The sequence below is a fragment of the Kogia breviceps genome, chromosome 16, assembly GCF_026419965.1.
Source record: "Kogia breviceps isolate mKogBre1 chromosome 16, mKogBre1 haplotype 1, whole genome shotgun sequence".
NCBI classification, from domain to species: domain Eukaryota; kingdom Metazoa; phylum Chordata; class Mammalia; order Artiodactyla; family Physeteridae; genus Kogia; species Kogia breviceps.
This window is the reverse complement of record NC_081325.1, coordinates 17,050,491-17,058,693: the sequence shown is the minus strand read 5'-3', so window position 1 is coordinate 17,058,693 and position 8,203 is coordinate 17,050,491.

Sequence of the window (8,203 nt, the reverse complement as noted above, 5' to 3'; positions counted from 1 at the left end):
AAAAATAAATAAAATAAATTCATAAGAAAATTATGTGTTGTTCATCTGAAATTCAAGTTTAACTGGGCATCCTGTATTTTTATTTGCTGAATCCGGCAATTCTATGCCCTCACCGAACCTACAACCTAACCTACAAGTGGCAGAGATTAGTAAATACAATTAGCATACAGTGCACATTGCTGTATAACCTGGGAAGCCATAAAATGGAAGACACGGGGACTCTAAATGGGTTGAAGAAACCTGCCTGCCAACCAAGAACATCCATCCTTAAGAGCAAGAAACAAACTTGTCATATTTGTGCCATGTGTTTTGGACCCATTTGCCCCATGGCCTCCTTGTAACACCACCCTGGCCTAACTACCTTAATGTGTCAGTCCTGAAATCTACCATCATGGCCAGGTTTACTCCAGAATCAGAAGTTTCCCTGTAATGTACCAGCAACTAGAAAAATACATAAATAATTTTTACCAATGGAGAACGGAGAGGTAAAAATGCTTGTACTGTCGTCATCATTCTCTCAGGTGCTGGTTTTAAAAACTGGGGTGCCCAATGTCGGGTATGAACCCTTCACTCCTCAGGAAGAAGCTCTGGGGTTGGGGTTCCCTCTTGAGTATAGGTGTCCATGCCAGGGGTGGGACTTACAGTGAGATTGTGTCTCAGCCTTTCTACCTGCTTCAATGTGGTTTCCCTCTGGTTTGCCTCACGTGAAGGGGTTGCTCCACCAGTTTTTAGGTTTTTGTTCAGAGAATATTGCTCTATATACAGCTGTAGATACATTGTGTCCATGGCAGGAAGTGAGTTCAAGGTCTTCCCTACTTAGCTGTCTTGAGCCAGAACCATAGTCATCATTCCGACATGGCTTTAAACCTGAGTATTTTCAAGGCAGTCATGAGGGACATCAGATCAATAAAAGAAAATTACATGATTTGATGGTTTCCCTAAGCAACTAACACTATACATTATTTCTGGCTATTAAAACATTTTAAAATATTTTTTCTTTCAAACAGTTATTGAATGTAGAGACAGGTATTGTAGGCTCTGAAAATTATAAATAAGACATGATTTCTTTTTTTTTTTTTTTTGCGGTACGTGGGCCTCTCACTGTTGTGGCCTCTCTCGTTGCAGAGCACAGGCTCTGGACGCGCAGGCTCAGCAGCCATGGCTCACGGGCCCAGCCGCTCCACGGCATGTGGGATCTTCGCGGACCGGGGCACGAACCCGCGTCCCCTGCATCGGCAGGCGGACTCTCAACCACGGCACCACCAGGGAAGCCCAAGAAATGATTTCTGATTTCAGAAAGTGTAGGGCCTAGTAGAGCAAATAAAGATACATAATACTACGCACAGTCTAATCAGTGCCAAAAGATAAGTGCAAATAATATCCCTAATTGAAGTGAGAAATTCATTCAGACTAAAGAAGAATAGAATAAAACATCTGAATAAGGAAGTATTTTTCTTCAAAGCTTTACAATTTTCTAACTTTAAATTTTGCTTAAAAGAATTTGTCAAAAATTTACAAAATGCAAAAATAACAGAGAAAACAAAATTCACCTTTAATCTCACTACACAGATATAGCCACTGAGAACATTTTAGTATACATTCCCTCCTTTATATTTTAAATAGAATTAGAGTCTTTTATATATTTTTTTTCTATCCTTTTTTCCTACCTAATATAATGTAAGCATTTTTCATTAAATAATGTTTTCAATATGACTTTTAATAAGTGCATAATATTCCATCCCATGGATGTATCATGATTTATTTTCTTATTACTAGATATTTTATTTCTAGATGTTTTACTTTTATAAATAAAGATGCTCTGAACAGCCCTATACATTAATCTTTGTAATAATTCAACAATTATTATTTGAACACTAGTTACTGCTCTGGATGTTGGAGATACATTTGTGAAAAAAACAGTCCCAAATCCCTGCCCACCTGGGGAACAGGAGGAGAGAGACAATAAATATGTAAACTCTATATTTGTAAGACAGCGATAAATACTCTAAAAAAAAATAAAGCAGGGAAAAGGAATAAGTGGTGGAGCTAAGTGCTTCCCTTTTAAACCTGTGTGATAGAAATAACTAAAACATGGAGTGGAATTTGGTAAATGCCAAAAAAAAGTTCAAAATGCAATGAGGGACATTACCTAATTGGACAGGACAAGAAAGAGAAACCCACCAAATTAGCAGAGAACAGGTGGACAACCAAAGCCAAAGCAAAGAGAAAAGAGAATTTCCAAAAGGAAAATATATTTTTTCAAAAGTTAATGACATAGGACTTCCCTGGTGGCGCAGTGGTTAAGAATCCACCTGCCAATGCAGGGGACACGGGTTTCAGCCCTGGTCCGGGAAGATCCCACATGCCGCGGAGTAACTAAGCCCGTGAGCTACAACTACTGAGCCTGAGCTCTAAAGCCCTGCGAGCCACAACTACTGAAGCCCGCGCGCCTAGAGCCCGTGCTCCGCAACAGGAGAAGCCACCGCAATGAGAAGCCCGCGCACCTCAACGAAGAGTAGCCCCCACTCACCGCAACTAGAGAAAGCCCGCGTGCAGCAACGAAGACCCAACGCAGCCAAAAATAAATAAATAATTTTTTTTTTTTTAAAGTTAATGACATAACAAAGTGAAGGCTGAACGAAAGCTATTAGCTTTGAGAAAGCTACTGTTGACTTTTATAAGGAATATAAATACAGAAGAAATAAGGTGAATTAGATCACCAGGGATTTTTTTTTTACTTTTTTTTTTTTTTGGCTCTGCCACACAGCTTGTGGGATCTTAGTTCCCTGACCAGGGATGGAACCCAAGCCCCTCTTTAGTGGAAGTGTGGAGTCCTAACCACTGGACTGCCAGGGAATTCCCACCAGGGATTTTAGTGAATGACTGAAGGCAGAGAATATAAACTCTTTTTGAACTAAAAAAAAGATGGGATGGTAGCTCAAAGGACCAAAGAGAACCTTAATTTTAAAGTGAAGGAAAAACCTGAACATGTTTTTAGGTAGAGAAAAAAATGGGGGGAAACTGAAGATGTGAGAGAGGTATGGGGGGGCAGTCTCAGGAGAGGAAACGACAGGATCCAGAGCACAGGTGGGAACATGAGGGCGTGAAAGAAGGGGCACTGACTTCTCTAAGACCAGAAATAATGACAGTAATATGAACAATGCCCAGCACCGTGCCCTGGGTGATGTTAACTGACCACAAGGCTGCCCAGAATTGAGTCAAACGTTATTCTGGGTGTGTGTGAGGGTGTTTTTGGATGAAATTAATATTTGAATGGGTAGACTGAGTTAAGCAGATTGCCCTCCCCCAAGTGGGTGGGCCTCATCCAATCAAAGACCTGAATGGAACAAAGAGACACCCTCCCTTGAGTAAGAGGGACGTCTCTCCTGACTGCCTTGAGCAGGGACTTCAGTCTTTTCCTGCCTTCAGACTCAAAACCGTAACACTGGCTCTTCTTGGGTCTCAAGCCTGCCAGCTTTTGGACTGGGACTACTGTATTGGCTCTCCTAGGTCGTCTCCACTTTGCCGACTACAGATGTTGGGACTTCTCAGGCTCCATCCTCCTGTGAGCCAATTCTTTATAATCAATCAATCTCTCTCCCTCTCTCTCTCTCTCTCTCTCTCTCTCTCTCTCTCTATATATATATATATATATATATATATATATATATATATATATATACACATACATACACACATATATGTATGTTCTATGTTCTGTTCCTCTGTTTCGATTTGTTCTGTTTTTCTGGAGAACCCTGACTAATATGCCAGTATATGGCAGATGTGTAATCTATGTTGAATGACAAACTCAATTATAGAGAGATTCAGAGGTGGAGAGAATAGGTCCGAGGGATTGATGGGAAATGGACAGCTGCCCAAGCCAACCAAGCTAAATGCCCCAGGGAAACCTCTTTAGTGGCTGCTAGGGGATAGTATGGACAAGCAAGCAGACCTTCTGAGCTCTTCATGGGCAAAAATCCTGGCTGGCAGGTGGTCAACCTCTAGGATATTCAACAAGCATACCTGAGTCAGAAATATGAAATCAAGGGAATGGTCAGAAAACATGCATTTCATCGCCTACTTGTACCAGGCACTCTGCTAGAGCTTCCCATGATCATTTAATCAATCCTCTGACAAACCTGCAAGCTAAGTGTTCTTTCTTTTCAGAAAAGGAAATGGAGAACAAGTAATATTAATTAACATAGTCCAAGGTCACAAAGCAGAATAGACTTAGAAGCTGGATCTGAATCCAGAGGCATAATCCAGGGCAAGCCTGACAGGAGTTGTCATTGACCCATGCATGGGAGTTGGGACTTGGGGCTAGGGCTCCAATCCCTGTACAGATGTAGGAACTGGGATACTTGGAACAAAAACAAGGCAGAGCCTCAGACACAGAGGAAAACATAAGGGAGCCAATCAACAAAATATAGTGTAAGAGAGGAATTTGCTCATAAGAACATAGTGGGAAGGATAATGGGGTGAGAGCTTCTAAGATGTTAGTAAGAATATCATTTTAACATTCAGTTCGCTAGTCTCCAAACACTAGTGTTCTAAAACAGTGAGTAAAATAGCTTTACATCTTATTAGGCAATATCTATCACAGATGATGGGCACATAGCAGCACTCAGGACATTCACTCAATTTGCCAGATTAAATGACGCTCCTCGTTCCCTCTTTAAAACATGTCCACGTTGTGGTATACGCCCCAAACTAGTAAAATTTCCTTTGCTATCATTGTGAACTTCACCCACTACAAGTTCCATGCTTGTGTAATCAGTTGCATTTTTCCCCCAAGCCCCTTCATACCAGCTGAACTTGTATTATGTTAATTATTATATAAACCAATGGAACGTGAAACAAAGTCACTAAATAAATCGCTGTCAAATTAGGTGTAAGGAAAATAACTACAAAAGCCTAGAAAAAAAAGTCAAAATCTATAAATATTTTGCATTTCTAAAGATTGACAAATGAAATACAGTTGACCCTTGAACAAAGCAGGGGTTGGAGCGCCAGCCTACCACACGGTGGAAAATCTGAGTATAATTTATAATTGGTCCTCCATTTTTTGTAGTTCCTGGGTGTCCACCATTCACATCAAATCCATGAATTCAGGACTTCCCCGGCAGTCCAGTGGTTAAGACTCCACGCTTCCAACGCAGTGGACACAGGTTCGATCCCTGGTCGGGGAACTAAGATCCCACGTGCCATACGGCGCAGCCAAAAAAAAAAAAAATCCATGAATTCAGTCAACTGAGGATCATATAGTACAGTAGTACTTACTATTGATAAAACGCGCATATAAGTGTAACTGCGGAGTTCAAATCCCTGTTCAAGAGTCGACTGTGCATTTGCAGTTCAAGTTATTTTAGCTTTAGGTATGTCATTTTTAAAATTTCTCTGCTTTAGTTGACTTTTTCAGTCTCCCAATCACCTACCAATGTTGGATAAGAGGGCTTTTACTATGCTCTGCATTGTACTTGTATAGCACTTTTGTTTTTTTCTAAAAAAAAGCACAGTCTGTCTAGAAAAGCAAAATTCAAGGCCAAGTCCACGTTCTTTTAGTGATTCCATTCAGCACTTTTCTGTTAAACCTCAATACAGAGTATAATAAGACTACATGTCTGTTTAGACTATTCTTCTGAGTCTATAATGTGACTCCTGTGTATTAAATTCTGTATTGCAAACATTTATGGCTCACTAGTATTCATAAGATTGCCAGGAATTATGCATTTGGGGGCCAAGTTGTTGTTGTTTCATTATAGGCCAATATGTACAGCATTCTAATAGTTCTCAATGGAAGGAATCCTAGACACAATCTAGTGTGATTCTCTTGTATTAAAGATAAGTAAACTGAGGTCCAGGGTTAAAGACACTGTCCAAGGTAAAAATATATTGAAATAAAATTAAGGGAAATATTTCAATAGCCCCTAACAATTGTACTTTCCCCATAATATATAACACTTAAAATCTAAGATTCTCAAAGCACTTTTAAATCAGATCATTAATGATTCTGATACCTATGTATCAAATTATTGTCCTATTTTCTACCAGCTGGGTTGCCTCCTCTCAGACACTGACTGAATGGGCAACGTTTTCTTTGCAGGTGAATCAGTTGAGAGTTGCATTCATCCATGAATAAGAAACCTGAAAAACAGGTGTTATTTTTATCACCTGTGTCAGTGTTAGGCTGTCCAGGCAGGCCTCGTTTGTCCACTCTTAAGTTTTATAATGTCATTAAGAACATGAGGCTTTCTCAGGTTTTTGTTCAGCCAGTCTTAATGTGTGCTTGTCAACTGGTAATAAGCTATTTCACCTCAAGTATTGTAGGTTTGCTTTGGTAAAAGAGATGAGAAGAAGAAAAGAAAGCAAGTCAGCTGAGCTGGCTTTCCTTAGAAAAGAGATTTTCTGGAACCATCCTAATAATTTCCTCTCAGATCTGATTGGCCAACTATGTTACACGGCCACTGTCACCTGAATGGTGGCTGCACTATGTGATAGGAAGGCAACCTGCAATCTCTGTCACTGCAGGACTGTTGCCAAGATTAGGAAGAACATGTGTGTGGCATCGATAGCATGGTTCATAGTAGATGCTGAAAAACTGGCAGCTGTTATTGTTAGAAAAAAAATAAAACTAGTGGTGACATCTCCAAATTTCTTCCATAGTAATTATGAAGAAATGTAGTAATATTTTCATGCATGTAAAGAATACAATACGGTAATGACATAATTTTTAGTAGCAAAGCACATTTTTACTGAACTTCCATTTGGCACTAAAATATTGGTATGGCAACTTTTAAAAACTCATCTGATTTACCAGATTATCATTCTGGACACTGGTCAATAGTTTATGAATATGCACTGTAGTCTCAAAAGTTTTAAATATAAATGACCTTTTTCTCTCTTATGTTTCATGAGTTGGAAAATATTTGTTTATTGTACTTATCATTATAAATATATTTTATCATAAGTAAAGCATGTTCACATTGGTGACATGTTGAGAAAATAACATCTGTTGGACCATTAAAATTTTACAAGTATTTATTTGTATTATTCATACAGACATACATATTCATACATATTATTGTTAAATAGAGATCTTGACTTTAAAAAGATGTATCTGTGGAGATCACTGGGTTTCTGGTTTCAGTTCCAACAATTTCTAATTTGCTATAGGCATTGCCACTAGAATGACAATCCCAGAAGGTCTATATAAGGTACTTGATTTTGTGAAGCAACAAGAAGAAAAAAGACAAATATGTATTTTATAAGAAAACTAACCTGGGCTTCCCTGGTGGCGCAGTGGTTGAGAGTCCGCCCGCCAATGCAGGGGACACGGGTTCGTGCCCCGGTCCGGGAAGATCCCACATGCCGCAGAGCGGCTGGGCCCGTGAGCCATGGCCGCTGAGCCTGCGCGTCCGGAGCCTGTGCTCCGCAACGGGAGAGGCCACAACAGTGAGAGGCCTGCGTACCGCAAAAAAAAAAAAAAAAAAAAGAAAATTAACCATTTTCACAAAATAAAAAATATTAGCAGAATTTCATAGATGTAAAAATACCTAGAGCTAACATCTGCCTCATACATGTAGTTTACCATGTACCGGTCAATCCCATGATAAAACAAAAAGCTGAAGCACAATCCAATATTGTGTTATACTGGACTTTTATGAAATAAATTGCTTTGAAATGAGTAGGCAAAACAAACAAAAAACTTTACATAAAACCTCTGTCTAAATATTTTCTCTAAAATTAATTAAATATGAAAGGGGTATGTGTATATGTAATAAAAGAAAGGGAATGTAGCCATTTTAAAAGTCTACCTGAGAGTCATTATGCTTAGTGTTTTACAAATACTTCTTATCTCTCAATCTTTGTAACAACTCTGAGTACTTAGTTATTCCTCCAGTAAGGGGAATCATATGGAAAGGAGGCATCAAAGAGCCTAAGTGTCCTGAACAGGGACTGCAGAGCTGTGAGTCAAATGCTGATCAAACTCTACAGCCTATGTTGGATCCTCTACTCCATGCCCTAAACATGTGATTGTCTCATGAATATGACTTAGCCTCTAAGTTTTTCATGTAGCAATTTTGTGACCTTTGATGTTAATTCGTGTATTGTGGTTTTAATGTTCAGATCTGTGAAATGTAATTTTGGTTCTGGTTTGCTTTTCAAAGTACAACCCAAGACAATACAAGCAATGTAATAT